A 13,812-nucleotide genomic window follows, 5' to 3' on the forward strand; every position below is an offset into this window, starting at 1 on the left:
TTAAAAATTTTGATGAGAGGGACACCTAGATGGCTCAGTTGGTTAAACATCTGCCTTTGGCTCAGTTTATGATCCCAGGGTCCTGGGATGGAGTCCTGCATTGGGCTCCCTGCTCAGAGGGCAGCCTGCTTCTCCCTCTCCCTCTGCCCTTCCCCTTGACTTATGCTTGTGCTCTCTGTCTCTCTGTCTATCCAATAAAATCTTTAAAAAAGAGTTGATGAGATTTTTTTGATATTTATCTGTTGATACTAGTAGATAATTTGAATGTAATATACTATTCCACACTTTATCTTTACTGAGAAATAGATGGATTGTTTTCGTTATTTTACTATTGCAAAACATGCTCCAACACACACTGTTGTGCATGTTTGAGGTGTAAAAGTGTGATTGTTTCTCTAGGGTGGATACCTACTGGCAGAGTTTCTGGATTGCAGGGTACATACATCTTTAGCTTCACCAGGTCTTGCCAAATTATGTTGTTCTTTTTAGCAGTCTATAAAAGTTTCCATTTCACGGCATCCTGGCCAACATTTTGAGATGATTGGGCTTTTCGGCTTCTTTCCTACCTGATGAATAAGAAATGGTATTTTATTGTCATTTCCAATTTTCCCATTTGCCAAGATGAAAATGTATCACCTTCATAATTAGGAAAGATAAATATTAAAACATCTCTCAGCTTGAATGTTAAGACATACATTAAGTTGCTTCAGGCAGTCTAGACATGTAGCACGTCGCAGTGGGGAATCTTTCTCATCCATATGGCTCCCTCTTTTAGCTCACAGAGATATCTCATTTATTATTCTAGAAATATTGTGTCCTATAATGCAGGCCATAAAGCTTTTGTTCTGCTTAAAAAAAATTTTTTTTAAGGTGACAGCCTCAATGTCATGGTGCCGAAGCCATTTGAGTTGATGACCGGTGACTCTGCGTTTCTTGGTGACTTGCCACAAAGTTGTCTTATTCTGCTGCCTCTGTAAACAAATGCAATCCCATCATCTCCCCTGCCAGAATAGGAAATGGGAGAAGTGTGGTTTGCTTGATCCTGCTCCTCTCTGTACTCTAGCTGAATATGTGTCTTGTCATCTTCTCTTTGTGGGGACATCCCCAGCCCTACCTTGAATCACATTCCTACAGAGCATGGACTTGAGCCCGACTGACAGTTTGTCTTGCTGAACTACTTCAGGTGGTTGTTTTTTGAAGGGCATTTGCACTTAAGTAAGGAACTCTGGAAGAGAGAGCTGCCTTTGAGAAAAACAAAACAAAACTGAATTTTTTTTGTAGAACGTAAGATACCTTGACAAGTGAGAGAGATCAAGGTTTGGGGCTTCTAGACTCTGCTGGAGGTGCTCAGATGACAGCATAGAATTTAGTAATATGAGTCCATTTGAGAATATGTGGCCTGGCGCTTTAAAAATATATGGACATGAAGAAAATTTGGTAGTCATGTCTTTCTAAGTCAGTATTTTTCAAAGTCTATGTTTATTTCCATATCCCTAAGGTACGACTTGAGGACTGACAGGAAAAGCCACTGTTGCTCAGTCTTTGACTTGGACATCTTGTGGTCCAACAAATGCGTACACTATGGAAATTTACATGGGTGAAGGCAGATAGCAGTTTAGGTGGGCAAATTGTCAAGCAAGCACCTGGCCAGAGGGGTTAGATCACCTGAAGACCAGGCTAGTAGATCAAAGGAAACAAAATGGTTCCATGGAGAATGCAATCAGGGGTAATAAGGATAGGAAGTCCAAATGTCAGGAGTAAGGAAGGGATTCTAGAGACCCTGGGCTAGTTCTCTTAGTTGGTGGGAAAAGAGTAAACATGGAACACTGTGACATCACTTGCTCAATCCAGTTCAACACCTAACTTGTTATGTGCTCTTGGGTCTCTCCCAGGGCTGGGGCTCTACGGTGGGAGGCTGGGCCATAGAGAACTCCAGGATGTCCTCCCTGCAATAATGTTCCTTCATTCAGAACTAGGTCTGGGTCACATTTCTACCAATTGGGAATAGGAACCAGGCAACCTATAGGTGTTACAAGGTATAACAAAAACAGCAGTGATTCTGGAACCTGCATAATAAAAATAATAGCTAGCATATAGCATGTATCACATGTCTGCCTCATTCCAAGCTCTTCATGCTCAAACTTATGACCCCAAGATCAAGAGCCATATGTGCTACCAACTGATTCAACCAGGTGCCCCAAGATAGGTGCTGTTCCTTTTTTTTTTTTTTTTAAGATTTTATTTGTTTACTTGAGAGGGAGCAAAAGAGACAGAGCACAGAGGGAGAAGCAGACTCCCTTGCTGAGCAGGGATCCTGACTTAGGGCTGGATCCCAGGACCTCAGGATCATGACCTGAGCCAAGGGCAGATACTAAACCGCTGAGCCAATTAGGCACCCCAGATAGGCACTATTCTTATCCTCATTTTTCAGATGAGGAAATCAAGGCTTAGAGAGGTTTAATAAAATCTCACAGCTTTATAGATGTGATTAAAATAGGTCCTTGCGAGGTCATTAAGATCTCTGTGACTCTGTGTCATCATCTATAAATGGACATAATCAAATGTCCCCTCATACCTTCTAGGGCAATGGTAAGTATCAGACGGAATGATGCATATCAACAGTATCTGAAATAGCTTTTGTATTTTATTTATATAGACATGAAGTACCATTAAGGAATTATTTTAGAAGATGGACCAGATAGGTTAAGGCTTTAAATATGGCATGGCAGTGGCAATGAAAGTATGGGACCTGGTGATTTGTCTCAGGGGTTTTTATTCCTTTACCTTTGCTATTGCTGAAGGTGTGTGGGGGTGGGGTAGGGGGTGTTTTGTTTAATTTTGGAGGCCTGGGATGAGGTTTGAGCTACAGGTAGGTAGGTAGGTGGGTGGGTAGAGATATATATTATAGACACACACACACACACACACACAAAGATATTTTCTTCCTGCCCCCAGAGATGGAATAGTGTGTGATTTTGTTCACATAACCAGGTCATCCATCCCTTTCTCTCCCTCCCGCCCCCCTCACTGTATGTATCTGAAAGAGCTATACCACAGGTACAGTGCTCTTCTAAATGGATGTGGTTGAGATCCATGGGATCCTCATATGCACTCTTTAGAAGCAACATTTCCTGTAGTGTCTGCATATATAAATCAAGGACACCAAGAATGACATAATTTTTTAAACTAATTTTGGTCTAATACAGTTTAGATATAATTCTCACATTTGTAATTTTATTCTTTCTGTGAAACAATTGATACTCTTTGAGAAAGTAGGAAAGCAAAGACTGAAACACTGTAGAATTTATAGATGAACTCTGGCCACATTAGTACAGTCCTGTTTTTCATGCCTTTAGGCTGCCAGCAAAAATCTTAAATATAAGTTAAACTAGCCATGTACTTACTTTTTCAAGATCAGTGGAAACATTTGTAGAGAGGTTTTATATAAGTCAGCTTCACTTTGAAAATGCTTCTAAGAGAAAAGTGGTGATATAAATGTCCTGTGTTCTGTTATATTCCTAAAGTATATTTAGACTTTTTAATTATAGTGGGAAAACTTTTATACCACAAGCTTCTAGTGTTTGGAATTTATTTCACTTTGTTCATATAAACTCACATATCCCAAAAATGAGTATTCCAGAGACGAGGTGTGGGTCCCTTCTGCAGTTAGAACTTCATGTCAGGTCTATTTCTGCAAGCTTAAAGTAAGATCTCCTTAGAGAGATTACATAGATTTGTTGGTTTGTTTTTCATAGCATTTTTATTTAAATAATATTTGGTACCCACATAGATATGTATAAACTTGAATAAAAACATAGGAAGCATCCATGATATTACCTGTCTCTATCTCCAGAATGAGATGCTCTGTTATCAAAGGCAACTGCTCTCCTGAATTTTTGTGTTTAATCATTGCTTTGCTTTTCTTTCTTTAAACATCTTTATTGAAATATAATTGACATATCATACAATTCACTGTTTAAAGTGTATGATATTAGTGTTTTTATTTTTTTTTTATTTATTTATTTTATTTTTTTTTCATTTTTTTTTTATTTTTTTTTTTTTTTTTATTTTTTATTTTTTTTGATTTTAGTGTTTTTAGAATATTCACAGTAGTGCTGTCATCACTGCAATCAATTTTGGAACATTTTCATTACCCCCAAAGAAACACAGTATCCATTGACATTACTAGCTTTTCTTTCTCAATTCCAGACCTCTTTGGTGCGTGCATGTGTGTGCGCGTGTGTGTGTGTGTGTGTGTTAAGTAAGCTCTATACCCAATGTGGGATTTGAACTCATGATCTTGAGATCAAGTGTTACATGCTTTACCAACTGAGCCCGCCAGGTGCTCCCCTTGTTTTTAAATGTAGCTTTTAACCACAGAGGGTACTATATATAAGCTTTTACTACAATATACAATTAGCTTTGATTTTATTTGAACTTCATAATTTTCTTTTCAGATTTATGTGCTTTTTCACTCAGCATGTTTCTAAAACTCATTTATTCTTTTGCGCATAGAGTTCATTCATTATTGTAGTCGTATAATTCCACTGTTGAGATAAAATTTTATTTATCCACATCCTTCATATACTTTTGGTCTGGTTCTCAGTTTTTGCTACAAACTTTCTGTTCTAAGTGATCCTGTACATGTCTCATATGCATGAGGTTCTTCAATTTGTACCTTGCACTGTCAAGTTTGGTTGCAAGTTCAATTTTACAAAATAATGTAGGATTTTATTCCAAAGTAGTGATAATTCATACTTTGACTAGTTGAGTGGTAGATTCTTTTTCCATACTGTTGCCAACATTTGGTATTATCAAGTCTCTTAATTTCTGCTAGTCTAATGATTCAAAATGGCTACTCATTGCATTTCAACATTTGCCTGAACCTCTGCATAAGTTTTTTTGAGAATCTTGTTTCCTCTTCCTTAAAATACTTCTTGGTATCTTTGTTGATTTTTTTCCATTTGGGTGCTTGTTTTATTATTTAGCAGCACTTCTTTATATATTCTGACTATGAATCCATTTTTTCTCATATATGTGGCAAATACGTTCTCCAAATTTCTAGTTTGTGTTTTTGTTTTTCTTGTGCATGCTTTCTAGAAGTTCTAACTTATTTGCAAGTATTTAAAAATATCCATTAGAGTTGGTTTGAACCATGAGTTATTTGGAAGTCTGTTTTACGTTTCTATGAGTTTAGAGAGAAGTCTAACATTCCTAACTTAGTCATTTCTAATGAGACTATGTTATGGTTAAAATTGGAAATTTGTTGGTACTTACCATATTTATGGTTTCTGGGTGGTCATTTTTTTGTAAATGTTCCATGTGTGCCTGAGAGAACTGTATATTCTCAAATTGTTGGGTACACATTTTACTTATGTCTTTTAAGTATTTGGTTGTGAATTTAAAGTTTATATATTTACCAAGTTTTTGTCAGCTTAAGCTTTCGATAAGTGAGACATACTGAAACATTCCCTTGTAATGGTGGATGTGTTAATTTTCACCTGTGGTTTAATCATTCTGTTGTTTGATGTATTTTGAGTTTCTGTTTGGTATAGGTGATTTTTAAGTTTTACCTATTTCTGTTGACATAAAACTTTTTCCCACAATGACACCCTTTGTTTCAAAATATATATTTCTTAAACTTTTCTTTCTGAATTAATATATCTAAGTCTGCCTTCTTTGGTTCATGATGACTATATTTTTTCCTCCTTTTACTTTCAATTTTATCAACTTTCATTCTTTTTAAAAAATATTTTAAATTTTAATTTTTTAGAAGATTTATTTATTTTAGAGAGATTGACAGTGAGAAATAAAGGGAAGAGAGACAGAGGGAGAGGGATAGATAGTTTCTGAAGCAGACTCTAGATGAACGCAGAGCCCAATGTGAGGCTTATCCCACCACCCTGAGATCATGACCTGAGCCTAAACCAGGAGCTGGACACTCAACTGACTGAGCCACCCAGGTGCCCCTACTTTCATTCTTTTATTCCAACCTTACCATGTCCTCATTTTATTTAAAAACATTTTTAAAAGATTTATTTGTTTGAGAGAGAGAAAGAGTGTGGGAGAATATGGGGAGGGGTAGAGGGAGTCTCAGAAGCAGACTCCCTACTGAGCACAAGCCTGATGAGGGGGCCTGGTCCCATGACACATGAGATTATAACCTGAGCTGCAACCAAGAGCTGGTTGATTAATGGACTGAGACATCCAGGTGCCCCCCATCTCTTCATTTTAAAACTCTATTTTGTGAATAGCATATAGGCAGACTGCTTTTTTCAATTTGATGATCTCTATTCCTTGTTGAAAAATCAAATTTATTTACAATTAGTTTTTCTAATCAATTGAGTCTACATCTAGCATATTACTTTGTTGTTTTTCTGTATCTTAACTCTTTTGTGCTTTTCTCTCTTTCTCCAGATTCAGTTTACTTATTTTCATATCTATTTTCTCCTTTCACTTGCTTGGAGGATAAGACTGTGCATTTTTTTTTAGAGGTTACACGTGAAATTTTACTACATGTGTTTATCTTAACAGAGTCCAACCTCAATCTTAGGTAAATGCTTTTCTGAACACTACAGGAACTTAGAAATTCTAGTTATCTAGATAACCCACCTCCTAATTACCTTCTATTTTTGTCCATTATTTCAGATATGAGCATCATTATCATTTTATACAATATTTATTTAGGTTTACATGCATGTTTTCCAATTTTCTTTTTCTTTTTTTTTCTTTTTTCGTGTCTTAGATCTTCTGTATTGGGCAGCTTTTTTCATTTCCTAAAATACATCTTCCATTAGTGAAGCGCTCCTGAGCATATTCTCTTAGTACTTGCTTATTTAAACACATCCTTATGGGATCCCTGGGTGGCGCAGCGGTTTGGCACCTGCCTTTGGCCCAGGGCACGATCCTGGAGACCCCAGATCGAATCCCACGTCGGGCTCCCTGTGCATGGAGCCTGCTTCTCCCTCTGCCTATGTCTCTGCCTCTCTCTCTCTCTCTCTCTGTATGGCTATCATAAATAAATAAAAATTAAAAAAAAATAAATAAACACATCCTTATTTCATCCTTATTTATAAAAGATATTCTTCTGGTTCTACTGGTTTAGCTTGACCTTTGTATCCCTTTGTGTTTTGATGGAATTCTTCCACTGTCTTCTAGCCTTCATTCCGCCCCTTGAGAATCTTGTTACACATCTAATCATTTCTCTGTAGGTGATTCGTCTTATATTCTGTACACTTTGTGATCTTTTTATTTTGTGTTTGGTGTTTTGCTTTTTTACTAGGATGTGTCTAGGTGTGAGTTTGTATCTGTGCTGTCTGATAGGAGTTTTGCATCCTCTCTCTGAAGATTTTTGCCTTTTATCAGTTATGGAAAGCCATCAGACATTGTCCTCTTGAGTCCTCTTGAGAATGGTGAATTTGTAACCTTCTGATTTGACTTTCCTGTGTCACCCTTGATGTGCTGCTTTGTGACTTTTTAATATTGATCGCAGTTCTCTAATTTTTTTCAGTTCTGTTTACTCTGTCACACGATATTTCAGTTGAATTTTAAATTTAAATGTTTCTCTTTTTTGTTTCTGAAAGTTTGGTTTGATTCTTATTAATTTTTCTGATAATTCTGTGGTCTCGTTGCTGGCTAGTTAAAAAATCACATACTAATTTCATATGTATTTTATATTCTCAGTATCATTCTAATATTGAAATTATCAAGCCATTTGAATCTTGGATTTTTGTTTCTGCTGAATTCATTTGTAGCTTCTTATTTCCTTGTGTCTGGTGACTTTTATTGTTGTTGTAGTTGTTATGAGGTCCTTTTTGGTTCAACTGAATCTCCAAGAATTGTGTGAGCCTAAATTAGGGATATATTTTTGCAGAGAGGATTTGTGTTTCGTTCTTCTTGCAGTTGGGGATGAAGTACTACTTACCTGGCATCTCGCTGGCATCTTTGGAAGATGTACACTAGTGCATGGCTCCCAGATTCAGCTCCCCGAGATTGCAACATTCACGGCGTTTTAGCCACCCAAGCCCTGTACTACTGTTGAAATTTACTCTTAGGTAAACTACAGATTTGTGTTCTTATTGTTCACCCCTCTGGCTTCATTTTGATCTCTTCTCTTTCTTTTTCTTTCCTCTTTTGGGATTCCCTTACAGGTTTCCCACACTGCATTAAAATGATGTTATTGTTTAACTGGAATTCATGTGTCCTTAGTCCTCTGTATTGCCAACTCTGATACCCCAGATCTAGTTCACTTACAGCAGTACATACAGCTTTTTCGTACACATTTAGTCTCGAACATACTTTGAGAGTACTCACCATGTGCCAGACTCTGCACTAGATGCTGTGGGGAATAATAGTCTTGAGAGCTTGGAATCTGGTTGGAAAAATGAACATGCACACCACAAATTATTCTGCAAGGCAGCATGAAATATGTGCTCAAATAGAGGCACAGCCATGGTACACGGCAAAGGCTAAGGAGCGAGGGCTTCACTCCCTCTGGGGAGAGCTCTGAATCGTGAGGCTCTCAGGATCAAGCTCATGCATTGAATATAAGCTTCCGTTTCATAACCGTCCAAGGGCATGCAGCTGGGCAGGAGTTAAATCAAGTCTCTTTCATGTTAAGAGTGACTGATGTGGAGGGCACACGCTTACTGCAGAAATCTGAGGGAACATTCCAGACAGCCCATGCTGCTCTTCTAGTCACAAACCTCCACTTGTACTAGGAAATTATTTAGAAGGTGCCTGGCTGAAAAAAGGTGAACACAGTTAGCTCTTTCAAATATTTCTCAGGAAAAAGCAGCCAGTGCTTATGCTGCTATTAAAAGGAACTTCTGAAGTGACTACTGTTTGTCTTCTGGTGTTTTCCATTTTAACCCTATTTTAAGGTGGTTGTAACTTGACTGTAAAAATTCTCTGTAGGTGAAAACCTGGCATACCAGAGCACTCCCTTTGAATAATGCCTTTTTTAAAAAATCTGATTTGGTTTACATTAGCCAAGCTCTTTGAAAGTCACAAGAAGACAGCAAAGCCCTTAAGTATTGGAGAAAATTGATTCTTTCTATAGATGTTTGCAATCTTTTCTGCATGAAAGCTAAAAAAAAAAAAAATCAAACCTTAATGCTCTCCTTAATGTATAAAACAAATACCCAATTTTAGATAAGGAGTCTTTATACACTGTGTTCAAAATTATAGTACTGAAGCTATATAATGTCTACTAGAGGAAAAAGAGTATTTTTATTTTTTTAAGAACTGATGCAGTTCTAAGAAACCATCTAGCTGAAATGTACCAGTGTGTGAAACTAGAACAGAAGCAGGCAGTAGTTTTGCTATTTCTACCAAGTTAGATGAACTCTACCAAGACTGAATTGCACTGTAAAACCCCCAGTGATAATCAGAAGAATCGCTATATATGCTACAAATCAATATATACTTGGCATTAGGGAACAAAAGGGAGATGCAGAGAGGGACAGAGAAGGATGTTTCATTCAAAGGACAACCACCTGCCACATAAGGCATGTGAGATAAGAAGCTGAAATGTTTTCTTGGTAACTTCAGTTTCCCCATGATTCTTTTCTGGTAGTATTGAATGAAATTCTAGTGATTCAGCTACATAATCCTGAATATACAGAAACAGCCTCTTTCAATGCCTAAGCAAAGAGAAAACCATCTGGTCTACCCCTGAAGGACACGTTGGTTCTATTGTACTTTGAGTAAGTGTGTGTATCTACAAAGGGGCGCCTTTCTAAAAACTCTGAAGGATAAATTTGATTATATGCAATTAACTTTCAACTTGTTTACTAGCTTTAGAATCTAAATACTGAGTAGGATATGACTCTCTGTGTTATGATAACAGCAATAGGAGAAGAACATTTTATTCCTAACCTTGAAAGTGAAGAAGGTGAGAAGGACTGGCGATAAATGGAGAGCAGATCAGTGGTTGCTAGGGTGTAAGGAGGCAGCTTGGGGCATAAGCTATGTAAGGGCAAGATGAGGGTTTCATGAAGTGTTGGAAATGTTCTGTATTTTGACTACATTACTGTCAATATTTTGGTTGTAACATTGTACTCTAGTTTTTGAAGATGTTATCATCATTGGGAGGAAACTGAGTAAAGGGTGAATGAGATTTCTCTGTATTGTTTCTTTTTTTTTTTTTAAAGCAATTATTTTCTTAAAAGTTTTATTTATTTAAGTAATCTTTGCCCCAGCACGAGACTTGAACTCATGACCCTGAGATCAAGAGTCACATACTTTTCTGATTGAGCCAGGCAGGTGCCACAAAAAAGCAATTATTTTTTGGCTTTAATAAAACAAAACAGACATATTACTATTAAATTAATCAAAGAAGGCCATTAGACTGAGATGGCTTTAATGCCTTAGAAGCTTACCTAAGCAAACTAAAACCTAAGCCTGTAATGCCTCAAGATAAAGAAATTGAAATTTAAAGACAGCTAATCACAGAAAGCCAACCAGGTTTTCCCAAATAATGCCACCATTTAAACTATAGCCAATCAAATAATTCTCTGGCTTTGCTTCAACCTCTACTCTCTAGAAGTCTCTCTCCCGGCTCCTGCTGGTGGAGAGTTCCTGACCACTTCTGGTTTGGTGCTGCCCAATTGAAATAGATTTTTGCTCAAATAAATTTTAAAAAGTTTACTATGTCCCAGTTTATCTTCTAACATACAACCCTGTATAAATTTTGTATAATTTGATGATTTGATACCTGTATATCTGGCTAAACAATTACCACAATAAGGTGAGTTAACATATCACCTTACATAGTTACAATATTGTATGTGCAGGGGGAAAGCTTCTCATTTCTACTCTCTTAGTGACTTTCAAATATACAATACAATATCGTTAGGTGTAATCATCATGCTGTGTATTATGTCCCTATATCTTATTTATCTTATTTTAAATTTTTTAAAGATTTTATTTATTTATTCATGATAGACACACGCACACACAGAGGCAGAGACACAGGCAGAGGGAGAAGCAGGCTCCATGCAGGAAGCCCGACGTGGGACTCGATCCCTGGTCTCCAGGATCGTGCCCTGGGCCAAAGGCAGGCACTAAACCTCTGCACCACCCAGGGATCCCCTTATTTTTAATTTTTAAAGATTTATTTATTTATTTGAGAGAGCACGCGCATGGGCTTGAGAGTGGGGGAGAGGCAAAGGATAAAAATCTTCAGGCAGACTCCCAGCTGAGCACGGAGGCCCACATGGGGCTCGATCTCATCACCCATGAGATCATGACCTGACCAAAAAACAAGAGCTGGACACTCAGCAGGCTGAATCACCCTTGTGCCCCTTATTTATCTTATAAGTGAAGGTATGTGCCGTTTATTTACCTTTACCCATTTGTCTCATCCCCCACTTTGTATTATTTCTTACAACTTCATGTGAATCTGTAATTATACAAAAACAAGAAGTCTAGTTAAAAATAATATCATGTTTATTTGAATAGTACGTGTAATAAGAAGCAAGAATGGTAACAGCATGGCACGTTGTGGAACAGACACTGGTAAATTATGACTGACAGGCCAAGTCTGGCCCATGGCTTATTTTTTTAAGTAACCTTTTACTGAAACACAGGTATGCTCATTAACTGACCTGATGTCTTTGGCTATGTTTTTGTACTGCAATGACAAAAATGAGTCGTTGCATCGGGGACTATATGACTCACAAAGCTAGAATATTTACTATCTTGCCATGTAAAAAAATATATATATTGACCCCTGATCTAGAATGTAAACTCTATAAGAGCAAGGAAAGCATTTTGTCCACTTGTTTATGACTGTATGCCGGACACACTGCCTCTCATGTTGCAAATGCAAAAGAATGATTTGCTGAATTATGGAAGCAACATATTATGAAAATGTGAGTTTGCTATGGAGAGAATGATTGGGAGAATTTAAAACACCACTGTGGGATCATGACTACATTTTGCAAAGGCCAGGGAATTGAAAGACAGTGATGCCTGCTTTTTCCAGGCTGATAAAGGAAGAGGACTGCAGGGCTCACATAAACCCCCGGTATCTACATGAGACCAATGAAATGGAAAGAGTTTTAAAACGCATGAAGTAACTGCATATAGAGTCTAATGCAGTTCTAATTCACCATTATTCAGGCATATTATTTCCTTTTAGGTGCATAACATGTAGCAGTAGTTTAGTCTTTGAGGTCTGCTTATAGTTAAAGCACTAAAACTGATGAATTTGATTGAAGATTTACATCTATTTATGGAGAAGGCACCTTGTTAGCTCATTATACTGACATCACCCTGGTTCACGAGACAAAATGAAAAACGGAATGAGAAAATGCAAGCACTTAAGTTGGCTGTGGTTTTGAAATCTTGATTCTACCAATGAAGCTTTCAAATTAAATGGACTCTTTAGGATATATTCTGTAAGGTGAAAACGTCCATTGGTAATCTAAGCCTGTAAATTGTTAGTGGAAATTTGCCATTCTCTAAGAGAGGGATGATTTTATCATTCTAGAGTTTCAAGAATAATTTCCAGGGACTTTGGTCAGGATTGGGAGGATGAGAAGCAGAAGTGATGAAAGCAGAGTCTGAAGCCACACAAAACTGGATTTGAATCTCAGGGCCAGGAACAATTGAATTATCTTTGCTTTGGCTCATCTGAAATGAGAAAATGATTTCTGTCTCATAGGGACATTCTGAGGATTAAGCAAGGTGGCTAGAGACTGCTTAGGACAAGGTATGAACTCAGACACCTGTTCAGCGCTCACACCATTTCCTTGGACCAAATCATGAAAGACATAGACATGGGAGAAAGGAGGGCCTTTCAGGTGACTGCAGAGAGGGATTCTGTCCCCTGAGCAACACTACCTTCTGGCTGCTTCCCTGGGAGATATGACCAAGGTTATTTGTCTCAAGCCTGAGCACGGTTGGGCAGTCTGTTGAAATGATGGGTCCGAAGGATTGAGTCACATAACCTAGAGACCTAGAGACCATGAAGACTGATGGCCAACCAAAGCCTGCTGAATGTGCTGGAATCCATTCCTTTAGTTACTCAATGCGTTCCCTGCCCCCCACTGTTTTTGGCCTTCTGTTTCTTTCTTTCTTTTTTTTTTTTTTTAAAGATCTTATTTATTTATTCATGACAGACACACACACACACACACACACACACACACACAGAGAGAGAGAGAGAGAGAGAGAGAGAGAGGCAGAGACACAGGCAGAGGGAGAAACAGGCTCCCTGTGGGAAACCTGATACCGGACTCGATCCTAGGACCCCAGGATCATGACCTGAGCTGAAGGCAGACGCTCAACCACTGAGCCACCCAGGCACCCCTGGCCTTCTGTTTCAATCCACAGGCCAGTGGTTGCCTACATTGCCTGATCAGAATGTTTTCTTTAGGAAAGAACTTGTTTACTGAATCTTTATGGTGACAAGAGTCCTTTCCTCTTATCAAATTGAACACATCACACTAAGAAACACTATTCTCAGAGAGGCTGGGTTTTATCCTTTCCAGCACAGAGGCTTTGACCTTGAGTTAGTTCCTGCAGCAAGACAGTAGCTGCTGTTCCTTTTACGGACTGCCTGTCAGCGACAGTGGCCATTTTCTGAATTCAGAATGTAGCAAAATTATGATGAAGCACGTTTACCATGGATAGCAATTTATTATTGTACGAGAACAATTTAAGGCGGAAATGTGACAACAAGAAAAGTAGACAGAAGGTACTGTGGCTATCTAAGGATTATTACCTTACCTGAACTAGGGGAAAATAAGAAAGCAAATTTCAGACTGTTGACTGTGTGGGCTCCCAATGTGTAGCTACAAGCTC

The sequence above is a fragment of the Vulpes lagopus genome, chromosome 7 (genome assembly GCF_018345385.1).
Source record: "Vulpes lagopus strain Blue_001 chromosome 7, ASM1834538v1, whole genome shotgun sequence".
Taxonomy (NCBI): Eukaryota; Metazoa; Chordata; class Mammalia; order Carnivora; family Canidae; genus Vulpes; species Vulpes lagopus.